This window comes from Musca domestica, unplaced genomic scaffold (genome assembly GCF_030504385.1).
Source record: "Musca domestica strain aabys unplaced genomic scaffold, Musca_domestica.polishedcontigs.V.1.1 26, whole genome shotgun sequence".
Lineage (NCBI taxonomy): Eukaryota > Metazoa > Arthropoda > Insecta > Diptera > Muscidae > Musca > Musca domestica.
The window spans coordinates 11,824,697-11,848,208 of record NW_026712283.1 but is presented as its reverse complement, the minus strand read 5'-3'; the positions used below and the strand labels follow the sequence as shown (position 1 = coordinate 11,848,208).

Here is a 23,512-nt window from a genome sequence, read left to right as displayed (position 1 = left end):
AATTCGCGTTGATAGCCTTAAATATCCTTGAAAAAATATTCCTTCAAAAATTCACGTTGATAGCTTTAAATATCCTTGAAAAAATATTCTTTAAAAAATCCACGTTGATAGCCTTAAATATCCTTGAAAAAATATTCTTTAAAAAATCCACATTGATAGCCTTAAAATTTTTTTAAAAAATCCACCTTGATAGCCTTAAATATCCTTGAAAAAATATTTTTAAATAAATTCTTGTTGATAGCCTAAAATATCCTTGAAAAAAATATTCCTTCAAAAATCCACGTTGATGGCCTAAAATATCCTTGAAAAAATATTCTTTAAAAAATCCACATTGATAGCCTTAAATATTCTTTAAAAAATCCACGTTGATAGCCTTAAATATCCTTGAAAAAATATTTTTAAATAAATTCTTGTTGATAGCCTAAAATATCCTTGAAAAAAAAATTCCTTCAAAAATCCACATTGATGGCCTAAAATATCCTTGAAAAAAATATGCCTTCAAAAATCCGCATTGAATGCCATAAATCCTTGAAATAAAAATTCTTTAGAAAATCCAAGTTGATAGCCTGAAACATGCTTAAAAAATACTCCTTAAAAATCCACGTTGATAGCCTTAAATATCCTTGAAAAAATATTCTTTAAAATATCCACGTTGATAGCCTTAAACATCCTTGAAAAAATATTCTTTAAAAAATCCACATTGATAGCCTTAAATATTCTTTAAAAAATCCACGTTGATAGCCTTAAATATCCTTGAAAAAATATTTTTAAATAAATTCTTGTTGATAGCCTAAAATATCCTTGAAAAAAAAAAATCCTTCAAAAATCCACGTTGATGGCCTAAAATATCCTTGAAAAAAATATGCCTTCAAAAATCCACATTGAATGCCATAAATCCTTGAAATAAAAATTCTTTAGAAAATCCAAGTTGATAGCCTGAAATATGCTTAAAAAATACTCCTTAAAAATCCACGTTGATAGCCTTAAATATCCTTGAAAAAATATTCTTTAAAAAATCCACGTTGATAGCCTTAAATATCCTTGAAAAAATATTCTTTAAAAAATCCACGTTGATTGCCATAAATATCCTTGAAAAAAAAAACTATTTAAAAATCCACGTAGATAGCCTGAAATATTCTTTAACAATTTCACGTGGATAGCCTTAAATATCCTTGAAAAAATATTCTTTAAAAAATCCACGTTGATAGCCTGAAATATCCTTGAAAAACTATTCTTTAAAAAATTCAAGTTGATAGCCTTTAAAATCCTTGAAAAAATATTCTTTAAAAAATCCACGTTGATATAAATATCCTTAAAAAAAACATTTTTTTTTTGCTTGCAAAAGTATTTCTTAAAAAATACAAGTTGATAGCCTTAAATATCCTTGAAAAAAATATTCTTTAAAAAATCCACGTTGATAGCCTTCAATATCCTTGAAAAAATAAACTTTAAAAATCCACGTTGATGGCCTTAAATATCCTTAAAAAAAATATTATTTAAATTCTTTAAAAAATCCACGTTGATAGCCTTAAATATCCTTGAAAAAATATTATTTAAAAAAATTCACGTTGATAACCTTAAATATCCTTGAAAAAATAAACTTTAAAAATCCACGTTGATGGCCTTAAATATCCTTGAAAAAAAATAGTATTTAAATTCCTTAAAAAATCCACGTTGATAGCTTTAAATATCCTTGAAAGAATATTCTTTAAAAAATCCACGTCGATGGCCTTAAGTAACCTAAAAAAAATAATCTTAAAAAAATCCACGTTGATAGCCTTAAGTAACGTAGAAAAATCAATCTTTAAAAAATCCACGTTGATAGCCTTAAATAACGTAGAAAAATCAATCTTTAAAAAATCCACGTTGATAGCCTTAAATATCCTCGAAAAAATAATCTTTAAAAAATCCACGTTGATAGCCTTAAATATCCTTGAAAAAATATTCTTTAAAAAATCCACGTTTATAGCCTTAAATATCTTTGGAAAAAATATTCTTTAAAACATCCACGTTTATAGCCTTAAATATCTTTGGAAAAATGTTCTTTAAAAAATCCACGTTTATAGCCTTTGAAAAAATATTCTTTAAAGAATCCAAGTTGATAGCTTTAAATATCCTTGAGAAAATATTTCTTAAAAAATCCACGTTGATAGCCTTAAATATCCTTTAATAAATATTCTTTAAAAAATCCACGTTGATAGCCTTAAATATCCTTGAAAAAATATTCTTAAAAAAATTCGCGTTGATAGCCTTAAATATCCTTGAAAAAATATTCCTTCAAAAATTCACGTTGATAGCTTTAAATATCCTTGAAAAAATATTCTTTAAAAAATCCACGTTGATAGCCTTAAATATCCTTGAAAAAATATTCTTTAAAAAATCCACATTGATAGCCTTAAAATTTTTTTAAAAAATCCACCTTGATAGCCTTAAATATCCTTGAAAAAATATTTTTAAATAAATTCTTGTTGATAGCCTAAAATATCCTTGAAAAAAATATTCCTTCAAAAATCCACGTTGATGGCCTAAAATATCCTTGAAAAAATATTCTTTAAAAAATCCACATTGATAGCCTTAAATATTCTTTAAAAAATCCACGTTGATAGCCTTAAATATCCTTGAAAAAATATTTTTAAATAAATTCTTGTTGATAGCCTAAAATATCCTTGAAAAAAAAAATTCCTTCAAAAATCCACATTGATGGCCTAAAATATCCTTGAAAAAAATATGCCTTCAAAAATCCGCATTGAATGCCATAAATCCTTGAAATAAAAATTCTTTAGAAAATCCAAGTTGATAGCCTGAAATATGCTTAAAAAATACTCCTTAAAAATCCACGTTGATAGCCTTAAATATCCTTGAAAAAATATTCTTTAAAATATCCACGTTGATAGCCTTAAACATCCTTGAAAAAATATTCTTTAAAAAATCCACATTGATAGCCTTAAATATTCTTTAAAAAATCCACGTTGATAGCCTTAAATATCCTTGAAAAAATATTTTTAAATAAATTCTTGTTGATAGCCTAAAATATCCTTGAAAAAAAAAAATCCTTCAAAAATCCACGTTGATGGCCTAAAATATCCTTGAAAAAAATATGCCTTCAAAAATCCACATTGAATGCCATAAATCCTTGAAATAAAAATTCTTTAGAAAATCCAAGTTGATAGCCTGAAATATGCTTAAAAAATACTCCTTAAAAATCCACGTTGATAGCCTTAAATATCCTTGAAAAAATATTCTTTAAAAAATCCACGTTGATAGCCTTAAATATCCTTGAAAAAATATTCTTTAAAAAATCCACGTTGATTGCCATAAATATCCTTGAAAAAAAAAACTATTTAAAAATCCACGTAGATAGCCTGAAATATTCTTTAACAATTTCACGTGGATAGCCTTAAATATCCTTGAAAAAATATTCTTTAAAAAATCCACGTTGATAGCCTGAAATATCCTTGAAAAACTATTCTTTAAAAAATTCAAGTTGATAGCCTTTAAAATCCTTGAAAAAATATTCTTTAAAAAATCCACGTTGATATAAATATCCTTAAAAAAAACATTTTTTTTTTGCTTGCAAAAGTATTTCTTAAAAAATACAAGTTGATAGCCTTAAGTATCCTTAAAAAAATATTCTTTGTTGATGGACAAAATATCTATAATTTATAGAAAAAATATTCACTTTCCTTGGAAGTCTATAATTGTGTTCGTACACGTCTTTTTTTTTTTTTGAAAAGTGGCATGTGCCACAGTTGCCAACCATTCCGAACACTTGTAAAGCCCTCTTTCCCAAGAACAGTTACTTGTAATTTTGAATTTATTTAAGAACGTTATCAATAAATACATTCCCATCCAAAACACATTCATACCTATATATGTCACTCTAAATATACATGACAAATACCACGTCAATGTATAAATTGTATCCGTTCAGTTTTTTTTATTCAGCGTTTCTCTTTATGCAACATTTTTTTTACATTTCATTTTTCCTCCTTTTTGTTGTCAGCAGGCGAGGCTCGTGCCTGAGAGTGTGTGTGACATTTTCGACATATGTTGTCAAGAACAAATCCCAATTATGTCAGATAATACAATACACTTATACATATCTACATACACACTTACTTATATAAAAAAATTATACTTCAAAGCGATTACGAAAAACAAAGTCCAAGGCGACACACCCTCATCACCCCAAAAAAAAAAAAACAGAACCAAAAATAACAACGAAAAACACTAGAATGAAAACATTCATGCAAACGCTCAGACAATTACATGCAACTGCTCACAAAAGACAAATTGTCCTAATGCAAACCCCCGCTCACACATACACACACATATGAATATGGTATTTTAAGAATTTTTCACATACTGTGACTACATTCATACATACATACAAATATGTATAATACAAGCTCACTTATAAACAAATAAGTGCTTAAGAATAAATCAGCAAGTCACCCACTTAAAGTTATTTTCAGGGCTTCAATATTAGAGTGTCTTGAGAAAATATTCTTAAGAAATCCTTTAAAATATTCTTTAAAAATCCACGTTAATAGCCTTAAAGGTCCTTGAAAATATATTCTTTAAAAAATCCATGTAATTCGCCTTAAATATCCTTAAAAAAATTATTGTAAAAAATCTACTTTAATAACCTTAAAGGTCCTTGAACGATATTCATTGTCAGCCATTGGGTCCTTGAAAAATATTCTTTAAAAATCCACGATTATTGGTCATTGGGTCCTTGAAAAATATTCTTTAAAAATCCACGATTATTGGTCATTGGGTCCTTGAAAAATATTCTTTAAAAAATCCACGTTTATTAGTCATTGGGTCCTTGAAAAGTATTCTTTAAAAAATCCACGCTTGTTGGTCTAAGGGTCCTGGAAATATATTCTTAAAAAAATCCACGAGTATTGGTCTAAGGGTCCTTGAAAAGTATTCTTAAAAAATCCACGATTATTGGTCTAAGGGTCCTTGAAATATATTCTTAAAAAAATCCACGAGTATTGGTCTAAGGGTCCTTGAAAAGTATTCTTAAAAAATCCACGATTATTGGTCATTGGGTCTTTGAAAATGTATTCTTTAAAAAATCCGCTATTATTGGTCATTGGGTCCTTGAAAAATATTCTTTAAAAAATCCACGATTATTGGTCATTGGGTCCTTGAAAAATATTCTTTAAAAAATCCGTGATTATTGGTCATTGGGTCCTTGAAAAATATTCTTTAAAAAATCCATGATTATTGGTCATTGGGTCCTTGAAAAATATTCTTTAAAAAATCCACGATTATTGGTCTGATGGTCTTTGGAAAAATATTCTTTAAAAAATCCACGATTATTGGTCATTGGGTCGTTGAAAAATATTCTTTAAAAAATGCACGATTATTGATCAATGGGTCCTTGAAAAATATTCTTTAAAAAATCCACGATTATTGGTCATTGGGTCCTTGAAAAATATTCTTTAAAAAATCCACGTTTATTGGTCTGATGGTCCTTTGAAAAATATTCTTTAAAAAATCCACGTTTATTGGTCTAAAGGACCTTGAAAAAATATTCTTTAAAAATTAATAGCCTTATAGGTCCTTGAAAACTATTCTTTAAAAACCCAAGATTATTGGTCATTGGGTCCTTGAAAAATATTCTCTAAAAAATCCACGATTATTGGTCATTGGGTCCTTGAAAAATATTTTTATAAAAATCAACATTTATTGGTCAGTTGGTCCTTGACAAATCTTCAAGGACCTTAAACAGGAAGCACCCTATTATCCATAAATTTTCCAATTGGCAAGGAACCAGACACATGCATGAGTGTTTTATTATTTGGGGTGAAAATGTCACTTGTCATGTCAGTTGTAGTTCAATTCGGTTCAGTGTTCGGTAGTCAGAATTAGCATTCTTATTTGATTTGTATGCAGTAAAAGGCAATATGTCACGGTATTGGAAAATAAATAAATCGACACTAAGACTAAGGAAGTCGAATTGTTATTTTATTATTTATATGGGGTTTATATAAATAACTTTTTTGTCATTTTTATATCTCGGGCGGGAGACTACTTACATTTTATTTGCCTCAAATGAATTTCCCATTTCCTTGATTTAAAAAAATGACTACTTCTCCTCATCTTGGGCTGGGGCAATAAAAAATTATTTATTCTCGTGCCAAGTGACCTTTTGGAAGCAACAGCATGCTTTGCGGAATTTTCCCACGAGACAAGCTTGACATTTTCGCTTCGGTTTTACTTGGCGACCCTCCATATCTTTTCATTTTCAAGGTTTTTTTTATAGGAATTATGTTTGTGTGTTGAAACGTTCGTCAAGATTTCTTGGAAATCGTTGCGATTATTCATAAAAATAATAAAATTCCCAATTTGATGCCCTCCTATATCTCAACAATTTTACAAAACCTACAACCGACAACGTTTATTTTTCAATAAATAATATTTTGTTTGGAAATTATTTTCTGCCACACATAAACAATTTGTAAGTTTTGTTGCTACAGGAATATTGCAACAACATTTTGTTTCTGAAATTGTTTTTATTTTTACTTTGCGTATCTTCTGTTCCCAACTATTTGATCTGATTTGATTACTTTTTTTTTGTTCTCAAAAATGTTTCACAAAACCGTTTCGGTTACGTTCTCAATTACCTACCTCTGCGTCCACCTCCAGGCAGATGGATTTTCGTTATAGCCCGACCAACTGATGGATGAATCGCACGGCCCACATCAACGATGAGTTGGTGATGTGTGTTCTTGGCCAATTGTTTATTGTTTTATTCGAAAACGTAATGTAAACACGTAAACTTTACGTAAATAGAGTGGTGGGAAATATAAAATAACAATTTCATGCCAGGCGGACAGCCAGCCAGCGAACCATTCAGCTAGCCTGTTTGTCGGCAAGCGAGCAAGCATTCAGGTATTATTTACGCGTTTTTGACTTTTATTGACTTGTGGCAATACTGCTGCAGTTGTAATTATTTCAAACGGTTCTAATTGGAAATCATAAGAAATTCTCACAGCATCTAATTGGAAATCAAAGAAATTCAAATAAAATAAAATGAAAATAGTCAGGGATGGATTTAAAAAAAAAAACATTGTTTTCAAGGAGCCAGTGTTTTACATTAATGAAAAATTTTCAAGGACAATCAGATCAATAAACGTGGATTTGTTAAAGAATATTTTTTCAAGGACCATCAGACCAATAAACGTGGATTTTTTAAAGAAAATTTTTTAAACGACCATCAGACCAATAAACGTGGATTTTTTAAAGAATATTTTTTGGGAACCCAACAACCAATAATCGTGGATTTTTTAAAGAATATTTTTTGAGAACCCAGCAGCCAATAATCGTGGATTTTTTAAAGAATATTTTTTGAGAACCCAGCAGCCAATAATCGTGGATTTTTTAAACAATATTTTTTGAGAACCCAACAACGTGGGGATTTTTTAAAGAATATTTTTTGAGAACCCAACAACGTGGGGATTTTTTAAAGAATATTTTTCCAAGGACCATCAGACCAATAAACGTGGATTTTTTAAAGAATATTTTTCCAAGGAACATCCCAACAATAAACGTGGATTTTTTAAAGAATATTTTTCCAAGGAACATCCCAACAATAAACGTGAATTTTTTAAAGAATATTTTTCCAAGGACCATCCCAACAATAAACGTGGATTTTTTAAAGAATATTTTTGAAGAACCCTCAGACCAATAAACGTGGATTTTTTAAAGAATATTTTTGAAGAACCCTCAGACCAATAAACGTGGATTTTTTAAAGAATATTTTTGAAGAACCCTCAGACCAATAAACGTGGATTTTTTAAAGAATATTTTTGAAGAACCCTCAGACCAATAAACGTGGATTTTTTAAAGAATATTTTTGAAGAACCCTCAGACCAATAAACGTGGATTTTTTAAAGAATATTTTTGAAGAACCCTCAGACCAATAAACGTGGATTTTTTAAAGAATATTTTTGAAGAACCCTCAGACCAATAAACGTGGATTTTTTAAAGAATATTTTTGAAGAACCCTCAGACCAATAAACGTGGATTTTTTAAAGAATATTTTTGAAGAACCCTCAGACCAATAAACGTGGATTTTTTAAAGAATATTTTTGAAGAACCCTCAGACCAATAAACGTGGATTTTTTAAAGAATATTTTTGAAGAACCCTCAGACCAATAAACGTGGATTTTTTAAAGAATATTTTTGAAGAACCCTCAGACCAATAAACGTGGATTTTTTAAAGAATATTTTTGAAGAACCCTCAGACCAATAAACGTGGATTTTTTAAAGAATATTTTTGAAGAACCCTCAGACCAATAAACGTGGATTTTTTAAAGAATATTTTTGAAGAACCCTCAGACCAATAAACGTGGATTTTTTAAAGAATATTTTTGAAGAACCCTCAGACCAATAAACGTGGATTTTTTAAAGAATATTTTTGAAGAACCCTCAGACCAATAAACGTGGATTTTTTAAAGAATATTTTTGAAGAACCCTCAGACCAATAAACGTGGATTTTTTAAAGAATATTTTTGAAGAACCCTCAGACCAATAAACGTGGATTTTTTAAAGAATATTTTTGAAGAACCCTCAGACCAATAAACGTGGATTTTTTAAAGAATAGTTTTGAAGAACCCTCAGACCAATAAACGTGGATTTTTTAAAGAATAGTTTTGAAGAACCCTCAGACCAATAAACGTGGATTTTTTAAAGAATATTTTTGAAGAACCCTCAGACCAATAAACGTGGATTTTTTAAAGAATATTTTTCTAAGAACCTACAGCGTTTTGTTTTTCAAATCTTGAACGCTATATACTAGAATAAATGGTCTGATCCCCACCATCTTTATAACAAATATTCTGTTGATGGAAATATTGATATGTGCCAAGGCTGAATGAAATCGGATGTTAATTTCGCCTTTTATGAGCTTCATGGGCATTCATAATTTTTGACCCTTTGTAGAGGAGGTACCAGAAGGAGTGGAGCGATAGATTCCATATTTACAGGAGATCTTGTGTCAGTAGAAATAATGGGATATGTGAAATATGAAGAGAACCGGATGCTTATTTCGAATTTTATAATCGTTTTGGTTATTCAAAACTTTGATCCTTTGGGAGGAGGTACCAGAAGAAGTGGTCCGATCTTTACCATTTTTATAACAGATCTTGTGTTGATGGAAATATTGAGATGTACTAAGTCCGAATGGAATCGGATGTTAATTTGGCCTTTTATGAGGATATTCAAAATTTAGACCTTTTGTGGGAGGTGCCAGAAGGAGAGGACCGATATTTCCCATCTTAATACCAGACCTTGGGTTAATATGAATATTGGGATGTGTGAATTTGGAAGGCAATCGGACTCTTATATCACATTTTATAAGAGTTTTAATTATTCAAAATGTTGACCCTTTGTGGGGGAGGTACTTGATGGAGTGGACCGATTTTGTCCGATTTTGCACCTGATCTATCACTGATGCAAATATTAGGATTCGCAAAGTTGCAAAAAATATCGGATTATCATTTCTCTTTCTGTGCAAAAAATATATTTTTTGAAAATTTCGACCTTTTGTGGGGGAGGTACAAGAAGGAGTGGACTGATATTGCCCATCTCCGAACAAAAATATTACGATGTACCAAGTTTGGACTAAATCGGATATCATGCGCACCAGCCAGACAGACAGCCGGACATCGTTAGATCGACCCCAAATATCCTGAAACGGATTTGGTCCAAAGATACCTAGGGTCTAAAACAGGTATTTCGATGAAGCACGTTTTGGCCGTATCAAATGATATATTCCCTCTGAAGCCATATGGCCGAGGGTATAAAAAAATCATCCTTAAGAGACTTTATAATCCTTAAAAATTGCCAGAAGATCAAATATAAATTTTAAATATTCCTCTAAAAAATTTATAAAAAAAATTAAGTAGATCATTAAAACCATATTTTTTAAATGTTTATTCCCCTTTAGTCCTTCGGTTTTTCGAATTCTTCTAACCTTCCCTCTGTATCCCTCCATATCTATAAATGAAATCTTTGATGAGCTTCTACACATTGTTCTTCACCACTTTGCCTGTCCTTTGATGAAATTAATGATAAATTGTTAGTTGTCATTTGGAGAGCTTGTTTTTATTCATTTCAGTTCGGTTCAAATCCTTGCGCTGTGTGAAGAATAAAAATTACTGCTCTCGGCACGCATTAGCACACATACAGACGCACATACATACTAATACTTATACCCACAACGGCTACAGCTTAACAAGTTGAACGAACTAAAGTGTTACCAACAAATAAATTCAAACTAAGAAATGAAAAATGTGTTGGCGTTAATACAGCTGCTGGTGATGATACCTCAACTACGATCCCCGCACAATGGGACGAATTTGGGGAAATTGTGCATCAGAAAAATACTTTAGGGGAAAAAATCTTATAACAAAATGTAAGTGGAATTGACTTTATTTTGAGACATTAAATATTGAAAAAGATTTCCCCACTTTTTTTCTTTTTTCCAATATTTTTACTATCACACAACCCACTGTGCCCATGGCCGTTTAAAAAGATGTCACAAAAGTGTGATTTTTCTTAGCTAAACGTGATAAGAGTTGAACATGTGACATCCTTAATTTCTGTTCCAACTTAATAAATCTCTTTCAGCCAAGTTGCAAAGATGCCAGATAACTGTGTAAAAAGGTTCGTTCAGTTCTTCTTCTTCTTTGAAATAGTTTTTGTTTTGCGTTTCTTGTGTGTCTGAAGAACTCTTAAGCGATTACAATCTTGTCTTGATAATCTTAAAGAAAATTTTACAAGAAATTAAATAAAAGATTTTCAATGTCAGAAGAAATTTTCCATGTCCTTAGAGAGGGGAAAACTAAGTTGAACTCTGAAAATATTTTCTGACAAAAAAAAAAAAAAAAAAAAAAAAATACAAAATATTGTCAACTAAAAAAAATCAATTTTTTGAATTTTGTCAGAGGGGATGGGAATCAAAGCAATTTTTAATTCCATTATCTATTGCCATTCAATCTATTATTATGTTGAAATTTCTCTTGATTTAAATTCAATCTTATCAATTGGTTTATGACCAAAATCCATTGGCATTTCCATTACTCATTCATGTCGGACAACAAAACGCTCAACAACGAAATTGTTGATAAGAAGTAGAGAATTCAGTAGATAATATCAACAAGCATTTTAAAGCATAAAAAAAGTATTTTTGATATTTTCCTCGAAATAGAAGGGGGGAAATCCAAAGCATTCAAAGGGAAAGGCAAAATAAAAAAAATTAAATAAATTTCTTAGTTTTTTAAAATTCGCTCATCTTGAAAAAACTGTTTATAAAATAAAACTTTAACAAGTAAAAAAGTAGTTACGCACACCCTCCACCAGTCGGAAAAAACTTGAAAAATTTCGAAAAATACTTCTCAAATGAGAACCTTTATATGGGAGCTATACGAAGATGTGGTGCTTCATAAGAAATTTTTTGTTATCGGCTGTAATCACGATTCCGAATTTAAAGTACGAATTTTGAAACAATTGATTAATGTCGCTAATATTATTAAAATATCGAATAAAGGGAGGTACCGTTCTATGTGGGCTATACAAAGACGTGAACCTGCATAGACATTTTCGTTCATAGGTTTATTATTAGATTATGAACTTCAAATACGAAATTTTAAACAATTCCGGTGAATAATGTCATTAAAAAAATAGAAAAGAATATCTGGGGTGCTATACTAACTATGGGTGCTATACTAAAACATAGACCTATGTAGGCAATCCTCTTTCAGCGGGTAAAGTACTCACAGGGAACTCCTTGAGTGGATTTTCAGACAGTTCTTTTGAAAAATTTGGCTACAATTATCATAACACCGAATATCGGGAGGAACCGTTGTATATGGGATATACGATATCGTGGGCCTGAATAAACTCCCTTGCGGATTTTAAGACAATTCCATTAAAAATGTGGCTAACATTAATGGGGGGAGTGGGTACCATTGTATGGATGGGGGCTATACGATATTGTGGACCTATGCATGGTGAGATGAAAAAAACGGGAAACAATTTCAGACTGCTGTCAATTCTAAGCCACTCGTCCGACAGCTGTTAAAATTATTCCGGTGATAGCTCATTATATTGTTTACAAGCGTACAAATGCATGTTGGTGAGAATTTTCTAGAAAAAAAGTTATTCGTGATGGAGGAATTCAAGCGTGATTTCTTTATATTTGGCTGGAAAACCACAAATGGCTATCGTTAGAGCACTCCAGTAGTTAAATGTGAATAAATCTTTTGTGCCTCGTACCATCGCTCGTAGCACGACGTCAAGGAAGTGGACGGAAGAAAACAGCAACATCAGCAGAAATGGTTCGAAAAGTAAAGAAGCGACTTGATCGAAACCCGCGTCGCAGTGGCCGAAAAATGGCTCGTGAGCTGAACATATCGCAATATTCCATTCGGCAAATACTGAAAAATGAGCTCGGGGTTAAACCATTGAAATTCCAAAAAGTGCAAGAACTTACACCGCAACAGAAAGAAAATAGACTCAAAAGAGTTAAAGAGTTGCTTCGCTTGGCCGAAAGTGGGGAACTGCCGAAGTTGGATTTCTCCGATGAGAAAACATTCGTTGTCCAGCAGTTTGTAAACTAACAAAATGATCGTGTTTACTTACCAAAGAGGTCAGCTGAATATGTACAACTTCGGTTGGCCATCAGAACTCAAGCGCCCGCCATAGTGATGGTTTGGGACGCCATATTAGCCGATGGTCGTTCTCCGCTAGTATTAATCGATCGTAGCATCAGAAGAAATGCCAAATATTTACGTGAAAATATTCTGGAGGGTGTATTAAAGCCTTGGACACACAAACATTTTGGCCGCAGACCTTGGACATTCCAACAGGACTCAGCACCATCGCACTCAGCACGCGCCACGCAAGAATGGTTACAAAATTAGGTTCTTCGCTTCATTTCCAGCGCACAAAGGCCACCAAAATCTCCGGATACCAATCCTTTGGACTAATGGCCTGGAGTCTTTTGGAAAGCAAAGTTGGCACTGAAAAATACCAAAGTGTCGGTCACCTCAAGCAAGCGCTTCGCCGCGAATGTGCCAAAATACCGCAGAGCAACATTCGGGCAGGGTGTGATGGTTTCATTGGCTGTCTGAAGGCCATAACTCGCGCCAAAGGTGACCAATTCGAACAAATCTAAAATTTGATGCTAATTCCGACATGTTTTGCTTTCATTCAAGTATGGCGTTTGACTTTATTGCAGTTAATACCTCACCCTGTGTGATAAAATCCTATTTTTTCAATAAAATCGGGAAAAATCCAGCAGAATATGAAAGCAGAGCTAAAAAAAGAAGACACTTGTCTCCATTTTTTTTTAAGTTTACTACGCAAAGAAATCTAAATATAGGGGGTAAGTACCCCCCTATTTTTGACATTTTCGGATTATGATTCCCAGGAATCCGTGCAATTTAGGTGTACAGTGTATTCGGCAATATTGCAGATAGAAATACGAGAATTATTTTAGAAGTACGAAAACTCCCTTTATAAGGGATTGTAGAGAGTTAAAATATTCTATTAAATTATGGGCCGATATTTATCACATTTACACCAGATTTTGCTTTAGTAAAAATATTGGGATGTATGAAAATTGATTATATCGCTTTTTATGACAGTTTTATTTTTTCTAAATGTTGACCCATTGTGGGAAGTTGCCACAAGGAGTGGTCTCTTCGCAACAGATCTTAAAATAGTATAAACATTGGGATGTGTGGAAATTGAAAAGATAATTTTTTTTGTATTTTTTTATATACCCTCTGTAGCCATATGGCTGAGGGTAAAAAAATATCCTTTAAAAAAATGTTTATAAGTCCGATGTTCTTTTACAAAAATTCTTTTAAAAATCGTCGATTCAAAAATATTTTTCAAAATCCCAAGTTGAAAACATTTAGAAAAAAAAAAACATTTTATAAAATATCCACGACTACTGGTTCCAGTAAGCATATTTTCTAAAAATCCACAATTATTGTTCATAGGAAATATTTTTTTTCTTTTTTTGAAGTATCACGATTTTGGTCCTTAAAAAAAACTCTTTAAAAATTTCACTATTATTGGTCATTGAAAAAATATTCTTTCAAATAATCCATAATAACTGGTCCTCGAAAAAAATATTCGTTAAAAAATGCAGATTATTTTTGTATCACAAACATTAAAATACTTTACAAAAAATTCTTGAAAATATTTTTAATAATTAGCGATTTTCGCCTCAAAAAAATATTTACAAAAAATTACGACTTTTGACAAATGAATGATATTAATTGATATTTAAATTCATTGCTTCAATTGCTATAAAAAGTAATTTTTTAAAAGTCCACCATCATTGCCTTTAAAAAAATACTTTTCAAAAAAATCAACTAATAAAAAGTCTTTAAGAATATTTGTAGTAAAAAAAATCCAGATTGCTGCCTTGAAAATAGGTAAGAATCATTAAAATTGGCCCATTTGTCCCTGAAGAAAATGTTGGTAAAAAACGTCCACGTTGGTTCAAATAAAATATATTTTTGAGAAATCTCAGACTTGTTGGTCCTAAAGAAAAATTCCTTAAAAAAAATTTTTTTTCTAAAAATCCACAATTATTGTTCATAGGAAATATTTTTTTTTCTTTTTTTTTGAAGTATCACGATTTTGGTCCTTAAAAAAAAACTCTTTAAAAATTTCACTATTATTGGTCATTGAAAAAATATTCTTTCAAATAATCCATAATAACTGGTCCTCGAAAAAAATATTCGTTAAAAAATGCAGATTATTTTTTGTGTATCCCAAACATTAAAATACTTGACAAAAAATTATTGAAAATATTTTTAATAATTAGCGATTTTCGCCTCAAAAAAATATTTACAAAAAATTACGACTTTGATGATTTTTAAATTCACGATTTCTCCTTTTTTTAAATCCAGAATTTTTCCTATGAAAAAAAAAATTTTTGAAAGTCAACTATCATTGCCTTTAAAAAAAAATACGATATCTATATCCCAAAAAAATCAACTACTAACAACTCTTAAAGAATACTTTTAAAAAATCCAGATTGTTGCCTTGAAAAAATAGGTAAGAATCTTTAATATTGGCCCACTGGTACCTGAAAAAAATGTTGTATAAAAAGTCCACGTTGGTTCAAATAAAATATATTTTGAGAAATCTCAGACTTCTTGGTCCTAAAGAAATTTCCTTAAAAAATCCACGATTTTTTTTTGGTTTTTAAAAAATGTTATTTAAAAATTCCACAACCATACGTCAGTTTGTATTGAAAAAGTATTCTTTGAAAATCAAAGATTTTTGGTCCTTACAAAAATATTCCTTAAAAATCTCGGATTTTTAGACTGTTGGTCCGTGAAAAATTTTTAAACATGGTCCTTAAAAAAACTTGTATTTACTCTTAGGGAAATCTACGACCATTGATCAGTAGTGGAATTCGCTAACTCATTTTTTAAGTTACCAACCAAAATCGGTTAAATTAAATAATTTGTCGGTAAATTAGCGGCGAAATGTAAGTAGTCGCCAGGACATACCGATATATACCAATGTTATCAACTTTTACTTATTTTTTGTATCAACATCTTGAGTTTTAAGGCTACCGATTTTTGTTGATATCCCAAAAAATGAGTTAGAGATTCTCACAACTGATGTCCCTTGAATCTTAAAAATCCATGAATATTAGCCTTTTGGTCATCAAAAATATTCTTAAATATTTGAGATTTTTGGACTGTAGATCTTCAAAAAAATATTCTTTAAAAAATCTTGGATTATTGGTCATTTGGTCTTTGGAAAATACTTTTTAAAACCAGTAAAGAAAGCCTTAAAGTCGGGCGGGGCCGACTTTATGATACCCTACACCCCTTTGCATATTTAGTAGAGCTTCACATAACAGTTAAAAATTTTTGTGGGATAATTAAACCATACATGCTGTGATTATAATTATAATTTAAGTTCTTAGGACATAATTTGCCGAAGAATTTATATATTTTCAATTGGGGCTTGTATTGCTATATTGGAGCTATATCCAAATCTGAACCGATCTCGATAAAATTTAGCAAATGTATTTCTGAGCTGTATTTGATATATTTTCCCAAATATTGTTGTTACAGAGTGCATATTACGGCTGCGGAGGACAAAAATAACAAATCAGCCTAATCAGGCCTAATTTGGTTGTATGTGCAAAATTCCATACTATTCGGGCTGATATTACACGTTTGGTGCACAATAAAAGGCAAATCGGACGAAGATATTTATGGGAGCTATATCTATATTTTGACCGATTATCTCCAATTTCAACAGGGTTCGTCCGTGGCCCAAACAAATGAGTTGTGCAAAATTTCATGTGGATAGGGCAATAAATGCAAACTGTACTTTGTTTACAAAAATGCATGGACGGACGGACGGACAAGCATAAATCGACTCAGAATGTGGTTCTATGCATATCATCAAAAGGAACTATGGGTCTATCTCGTTTCCTTTTGCCTGTTACAAACAAATGCACAAAGACATAATACCCTGACCACCTTGTGGTGTAGGGTATAAAATCCATGAATACTGTTGATCCTTAAAAATATTTATACCCTTAAAAGGTAATTTTAAAAATTTTCAAAAAATTCCATGTTAAGGTGGCTGTGAAATCACAAGGCCAACCTCCTCCTTGAAAATCCTTAAACTTTATTAAGCGAAAATATTCATATTTATATGCTTTCCTACTTCCTGCTGTTTGTGCTTGTGTTTGGCTGGTCCCTGTGGGCAATTTAAAAATTTCCACAATTTATTCAAGACATTTAGTTTCCGTATTTTTTCCTTTTGCTTTGCCCCCATCCTTTCTTCCTTTTTTTCCGTTCTACCATCTGATTAAATGTAATAAAGAAAATCTTGACACTGTTTTTAAGCGCATTATCAAGCCAAGCAAGCAAGCAACCCCCACCTACACACCAACCACTTGCCTTCTATCTTTCACAGCCACCCACTTTGGCAAATATTTCCTTCCGCCCTTTTCGTACGTTAGTTAGTTAGTCGGTTAGACTTTTTTTCTTCATCTTCTCCTTCAGATCGGTTCCTTGTTGTTGGCATAAATTATTGTCAGAAGGGTGGTGGTGGTGACGACGACGACGACGACAACGACTGGCGTTTGTCGAGCCTCTCAAACAAATTTATGTTAATGATACTCATCATCGCCCAACAATTGCTGAACTTGCTTGCCTTGTTGGCGAGTAAATGAGTCCGGTGCGAGAGTGTGTGTGTGTGTGACTTTTGCATGAGTGTGTGTTTCATTAACTAAACTCACTGCCGTAAATTTGTTTACTTGCCTGCTGTTCGTTTTTTTTTTTCTCTTTTCTTATTTTTTGTTGTTGGCTTTTTTGTTTACTAACAACAAAGAAGACACGACCAACGTCTTGGCTTGACACATCGAACATGAATGAAAGCAAAATGATAAGCTTTGAACGTGTTTGATTTATGTATCTGCTGGCAACATGTTTGACGTCATGCTTTGGTCTGGTGGAACATGTTGGGCCAACTAACTTTTGGTATGATGTTAATTTTAGTGTGATGTTGCAAAAGGTCTGACGACCGTTTTACACCATTTCATGTTGCAACAAAATATAAAACAAATTAAAAAGCGTCAGTCGGTTTTCCCGACAGATGTATACCTAACGTGACCATACGTCCCGCTTTGGACGGGACAGTCCCGCATTGAGGTTATCTGTCCCGCTGTCCCCAGCGAGAGCAAAAATGTCCCGCTTTCGAAAATACTGGATATTGATATTGATGAAAAATACATGAGTTATTTTTCCCCGTGAACATATAATTTATTTGCATAGTTTTTTTCAAGCAACATTAACATTAAAATTAACTCGAAAGATTTTGTAATGCTAATGCTGGAGTTAATGTCGACGTCGTCGACGGCGTCAAATGTCAAAAAAATTGAATCGTATGAAATTTTATGAGAGCAGTTAATCTTAACGCCGTAAGAAATTCGACGCCGAAAAAGTTCAATCTGTTTCAACTTTTTCGGCGTCGTCGACGCCGTTGACATTAACTCCAGCATAACAAGGGAAATCACCAAATTAAAAATGCTTATAAAAACAGAAAAAGTTTCTGTCACTCTGTCAGTACCCTAAGCATAGACGCTCTAAATTGTTCTGGTATCTTTTCATCGCGGAGTCGGAGAAGGCGAGCAAAGTCAAACAATTTATTTTCAATGTTAGTGATTGTAACATTACAATAATGCCTAAACGCAAGTGTACTTTTAACATTTCTTTGCAAAATAAGTATCCATTTATAAAACAAAGAAGTGGTGAATCAGACGTTACGTGTGAAAAATGTCGTACTGATTTTAGTGTTGGACATGGTGGTGCCAGTGATATTGAGAAGCATTTAAAATCGGAAAAACACAAGCTTTCTGATCAAGCTGCCGCTTCAAGCTCGTCAATGCTTTCTTTTTTAAAAAGAACAAATTTGGCGACTTCCAAAGACTTGGATATAGCTGCAGCGGAGGGTGCGTGGGCGTACCACACAGTGCAAGAAAACCACAGTTTTCGTTCGAATGACTGTGCTTCAAATCTAATACAAACATGTTTTGAGCAAAAATTTAGATGTGCCCGTACAAAATCACAAGCTATAGTTGTAAATGTGCTGGCACCTATGGCGATGGACGAATTGAAAGAACACCTTCACGAAGCCCACTGCTTCCAATCATGGCTCAATAAAATTATTCCCTGTTTTAGTTCGCTATTTTGTACCATACGAAGGCGTGAGAGTCAGGATTTTAGAGTTTCAAAAGCAGCCAGGCGAATCATCTGATATAATTGTGGATTATTTGAAAGAAGTATTATCTTGCAATGATTTGAATAAGAAAATTGTGGCATTTTGTGCAGACAATACAAACTGCAATTTCGGAGGAAAGAATAGAAAAGGGATAAATAATGTTTACGCGAAATTGAACCTATCCGTCGGAAGGCAGCTCATTGGGATTGGGTGTGGAGCCCATATAATTCATAATGCTATCAAAACAGCCGCAGATTGTCTCCCTGTTGACTTCGAATGCATCATTGTGAAAATTTATTCATTCTTCTACATCTACAGCATTCGGGTAGAAGTTCTGAAAGAGTTCTGTGATTCCACCGACACAGAGTATCAGAAACTGTTGGGCTACAGTAAAACAAGGTGGCTTGCGCCGGCATTAAAGGCGCTTGAGAGAATTTTAAAAATGTTTCAGCCTTTGAAAACCTATTTTCTGAGCATAGATAAATGCCCTACTATTTTAAAAACGTTTTTCGAAAATCCCAGCTCTGAATTGTGGTTATATTTTTTGCACGCACAGACAGCGATTTTTCATCAAGCCGTGTTGAAAATCGAGGGACAAAACGTGTCCGCAATAGAGTCTGCGAATGAAATTAATCGTCTCCGAGATAACTTAGAACTTAAAGAGAATTCGATTTTCCTTCCTCATTCCGTCCGCAATCTACTGGTAAAATTACAAAAAACTGACGTTGCTGTTGATGAGCAGAATGTGAAAACTGCGGCAGCGGATTTTTATAAGACAAGTAAAGAATACTTGGAACAGTGGTGCCAGTTCAATGCACAACTAGCAGTATTTGAATGGTCAAATTTGAGAAAAGTCCCTACTTGGGAAGACGTACAGAATGTGACGGATTTGCTGATCACACAAAGATTTCTTAGCAGTAGCCAAGATACGGAGGTGTTCGATGAGTTTTTGCTTATTTCCAGTTACGTCACAGTTGAAAAAATCAAAAGCTGGAACGATGAGAATGTTGCTACTGAAGACCGTTGGGTGGAGCTGTTTAAACACTTCCGTGCTAATAATCTCAACTGCTCAAACTTTCGCACAATTATTGAGTATGTTTTATGTATGCCTGGAAGTAACGCACCTGTCGAAAGAGTTTTTTCCCTAATGAATAAAATATGGACAAGTGAAAAGACGCAGTTAAGTGTGACAGTTTTAAAAGCTATTTTAATTACTAAGACTAACATCAACAAACAATGTAATCAGCTCCATTCCTACTTGAAAACTAGACCCGATATTTTAAAACTAATTTGCTCTGCTGACAAATATAAAACAAATACTTAGACATAAGATTAATTTCATAAATTAGATTTATACGTATTCTCTCCGTTTTTGAATAAAATTTGTTTTTAAATGCATAATTTTTTTTACAAAATTCCGCAGACGTCCCGCTCAGACGAAAAATATAAATGGTCACATTATGTATACCCGCAGCCAATGTTTGATTATTTAAATATAATTTGACTTCTGTTATGATTATTCAAATTGTTGACCCTCCATGGAGTAGGTTTCGAAGGAATGGACCAATATTGTCCATTTCGTATCGGACCTAAAAAAATGTGATATAAATATTGTGACGTGCCAGGTTTGGACTATTATGGTTACTTCCTTGGGGGTTACTTCCGTGGGGCAAGTAGCAAAAGAAATGGTCCGATCTCTACCATCTTTATAACAGATCTTGTGTTGGTGGAAATATGTGCCAAGTCTGAAAGGAATCGAGTGTTAATTTCGCGTTTTATGGATTCCATGGATATTCAAAATTTTGACCCTTTGTGGGGGAGGTACCAGAAGGAAAGGACCGATATATCCCATCTCCACAACAGATCTTGTGTTACCAAAAATGTTTGTATGTGTAAAATATAAAGAGAACCTGATGCTTATTCCGGTTTTTATAAACGTTTTGGTTTTTCAAAACGTTGACCCTTCGTTGGGCAGATAGCAAAAGAAATGGTCCGATATCATCTACCACCTTTATAACAGATCTTGTTTTGATGGAAATATTCAGATGTGTCAAGTCTAAATCAAATCGGATGTTAATTTCGCGTTTTATTAGCTTTATGAATATTCCATATTTCGACCTTTTGTGGGGGGGGGGGGGTTTTGTACCAGAAATTTAAATAAAAAAATTTATAAAAATATTGGGTTGTGTGAAAAGACAATCGGAAACTTACATCGATTTATAAGAGTTAAAATTAAAACAAAAATACAAATTTTTACCCTTTGTGGGGGAGGCACTTGATGGAGTAAACCGATATTATTCATTTTTACACCTGACCTAGAATTGACACAAATATTTGCAAAGTAGGAGCAAAATCGGATTTTTGCTTCTCTTTCTGTGCAGAAAATATTTAATTTAATTTCATTTTTTTTTTTTTTTTTTTTTTGAAAATTTCGAAGATTTTTGGAGGTGGACCGATATTGTCCATTTTCGCACCTGACCTAGCAGTGACGCAAATATTAGGATTTGCAAAGTTGGAGCAAAATCGGATTATCGTTTCTTTTCTGTGCAGAAAATATTTTTTGTTTTTGAAAATTTTGACTTTTTGTGGGGGAGGTACCAGAAAGAGTGGACCGATATACTCCATCTTAACACCAGACCTTAGGCTAATAAAATTATTTAAATGCGTGAAGTTTGAAGACAAATGGACTCTTACATCACATTTTATAAGAGTTGTAATTATTCAAAATTTTAACCCTTTGTGAGGGCGGTACTTGATGGAGTGGACCGATATTATCCATTTTGGCGCCTGACCTAGAAATGACGGAAGTATTGGGATAAAAATATTAGGATGTGAGAAATTTGAAGACAATCGGACTATAAACTCACACTTTATAAGACTTGTAATTGTTCAAAATTTTGCCCCTTTTTGGGGGAGGTACTTGATTGTGCGGACCAATATTATCTATTTTTGCACCTTACCTAGAACTGACTGAAATATTCGGATTATCGTTCCTCTTTCTGTGCAGAAAATATATTTTTGAAAATTTCGACCTTTTGTGGTGTAGGTACCAGAAGGAGTGGACCGATATTGTCCATCTCCGAACTCGATCTAAGTTTGATAATAATATTACGATGTACTAAGTTTGGACCAAATCGGATACTCCCTTCGAAAGTTATCGAGCTCACCAGGCAGACAGACGGACATCGCAAGATCGACTCCAAATGTTCTGAAACGGATTTGGTCCAAAGAGACTACGGTTTAAAACCGTTATTTCGACTAGCCACGTTTTGACCGTATCAAATTATCTAGCAGAGGGTATAAGAATCTAGGATTATTGGTCCTTAAAAAGTATGATTTAAAAAATCGTTATTTGATTTTATTATAAGAAAATTTTTGCCGCTGAAATTTACTTTGATTATCTTTGTGATTTTTAAATTTAAAGTTTTCTTCAAAACTATGTCCCAAAAATTAATAAAATAAATATTATTATTTTTTTTCTTTGCAGACTGAAATTAGTACCTGGAACATTCGACCCTTGCCTTTTGTCCTATAATAAAATATGGAATATTCCCAATAAAATTTAAAATTTGCTTTGTGATTAAACATAACAAATAAAAAAAAAAACTTAAAATCCTTTTAATATTTTGTTTGCTTTATATTGGAAATTGAATGTCGGGTAAGTATTAAAAATACCCACACATAAATTGCCACAATATTTGAAAATAGTAGTTAAAAGTCCTTTAATCAGAGACATATTTAGAACTCTTCATTAAATTATCTGAATTTTGCCTTCAAAACAATTGAATTATTCATTTGACGCATTTCAATTTATATTTCCTCCCAACGACATATACGCCTGAAACTATGCTTTGAAATTTGTTTATTTGAAAATAAAATTTAAAATTGTAATATTGGGGCAACACTGGCATTGACATGGTTTTAGCGCCATCTATTGAATCACATGATCGAAATTGGCGAAAATGTTTTCTGAATTGCAATTTTTTACGATTTTATTACAGTGGAACCATGTTATAATGACCAATTTTTTTTCTATGATTAACAGTAAAGCTCATGCAGATGAGCGATTTTGGGGATTGACAAGCATTATATACAACTGCTGAATGGGTATAAAAGGAAACAAACATACATACAAACACTAAAATGTTGTTCTTTGTCCATTTTACTCAAAGACATCAACTGACGATGTAATCCATGAATTATGAACACTTTCGACAACAAAATATCATTGTCCGCCAGTTGATGTTTAGATCAATATCCCTGGTTGGAGAAAAGGATAAACTGAAAATTTTAATGATAAAATGTGATATAGGATTAAATCGAAGTGAAGGGAAAGATTATATTTCCTCCATAACCAATGAACATGTCACACAGAAGCTAAACTAACTACCATTTTCGCCGTTAAAATTCAATTTTTAAAGTGTTGAACTTCGTTTAACGTAAAAAAAAATTAAATTTTAAAATATAAAAAAATGGGGGGAATTTATGACATTTAAGGAGGTTCCACTGTAATAAACATCAAGATTTTTGCATTTTGAAAAAAAATTCCCACAAATAAGATCATGTGTTTCAATAGATGGCGCTATAATCATGTCTTTGCCAGTGTTACCCAGTCCCAATATAAAACCCTATATTTAGGTGCAAATTTAAAGCATAATTTTAGGCGCAAAATACAATGACGAGCTGATACCAAAGAAAACGTTATGAAAATGGA

General features: G+C 32.3%; 1 protein-coding gene across 1 annotated transcript in view; it reads left to right on the top strand.

Moving 5' to 3' along the window:
* LOC101900098 (WW domain-binding protein 4) overlaps positions 1–22,416 on the top strand; it is a 117,661-nt gene extending 95,245 nt beyond the window's left edge. Inside the window, exon 5 of the mRNA XM_059123961.1 lies at positions 22,286–22,416. The gene's annotated coding sequence lies outside the window, so the exon portion shown is untranslated. The remainder of the gene's footprint in view (positions 1–22,285) is intronic.
* The last annotated feature ends 1,096 nt before the right edge of the window (positions 22,417–23,512 follow it).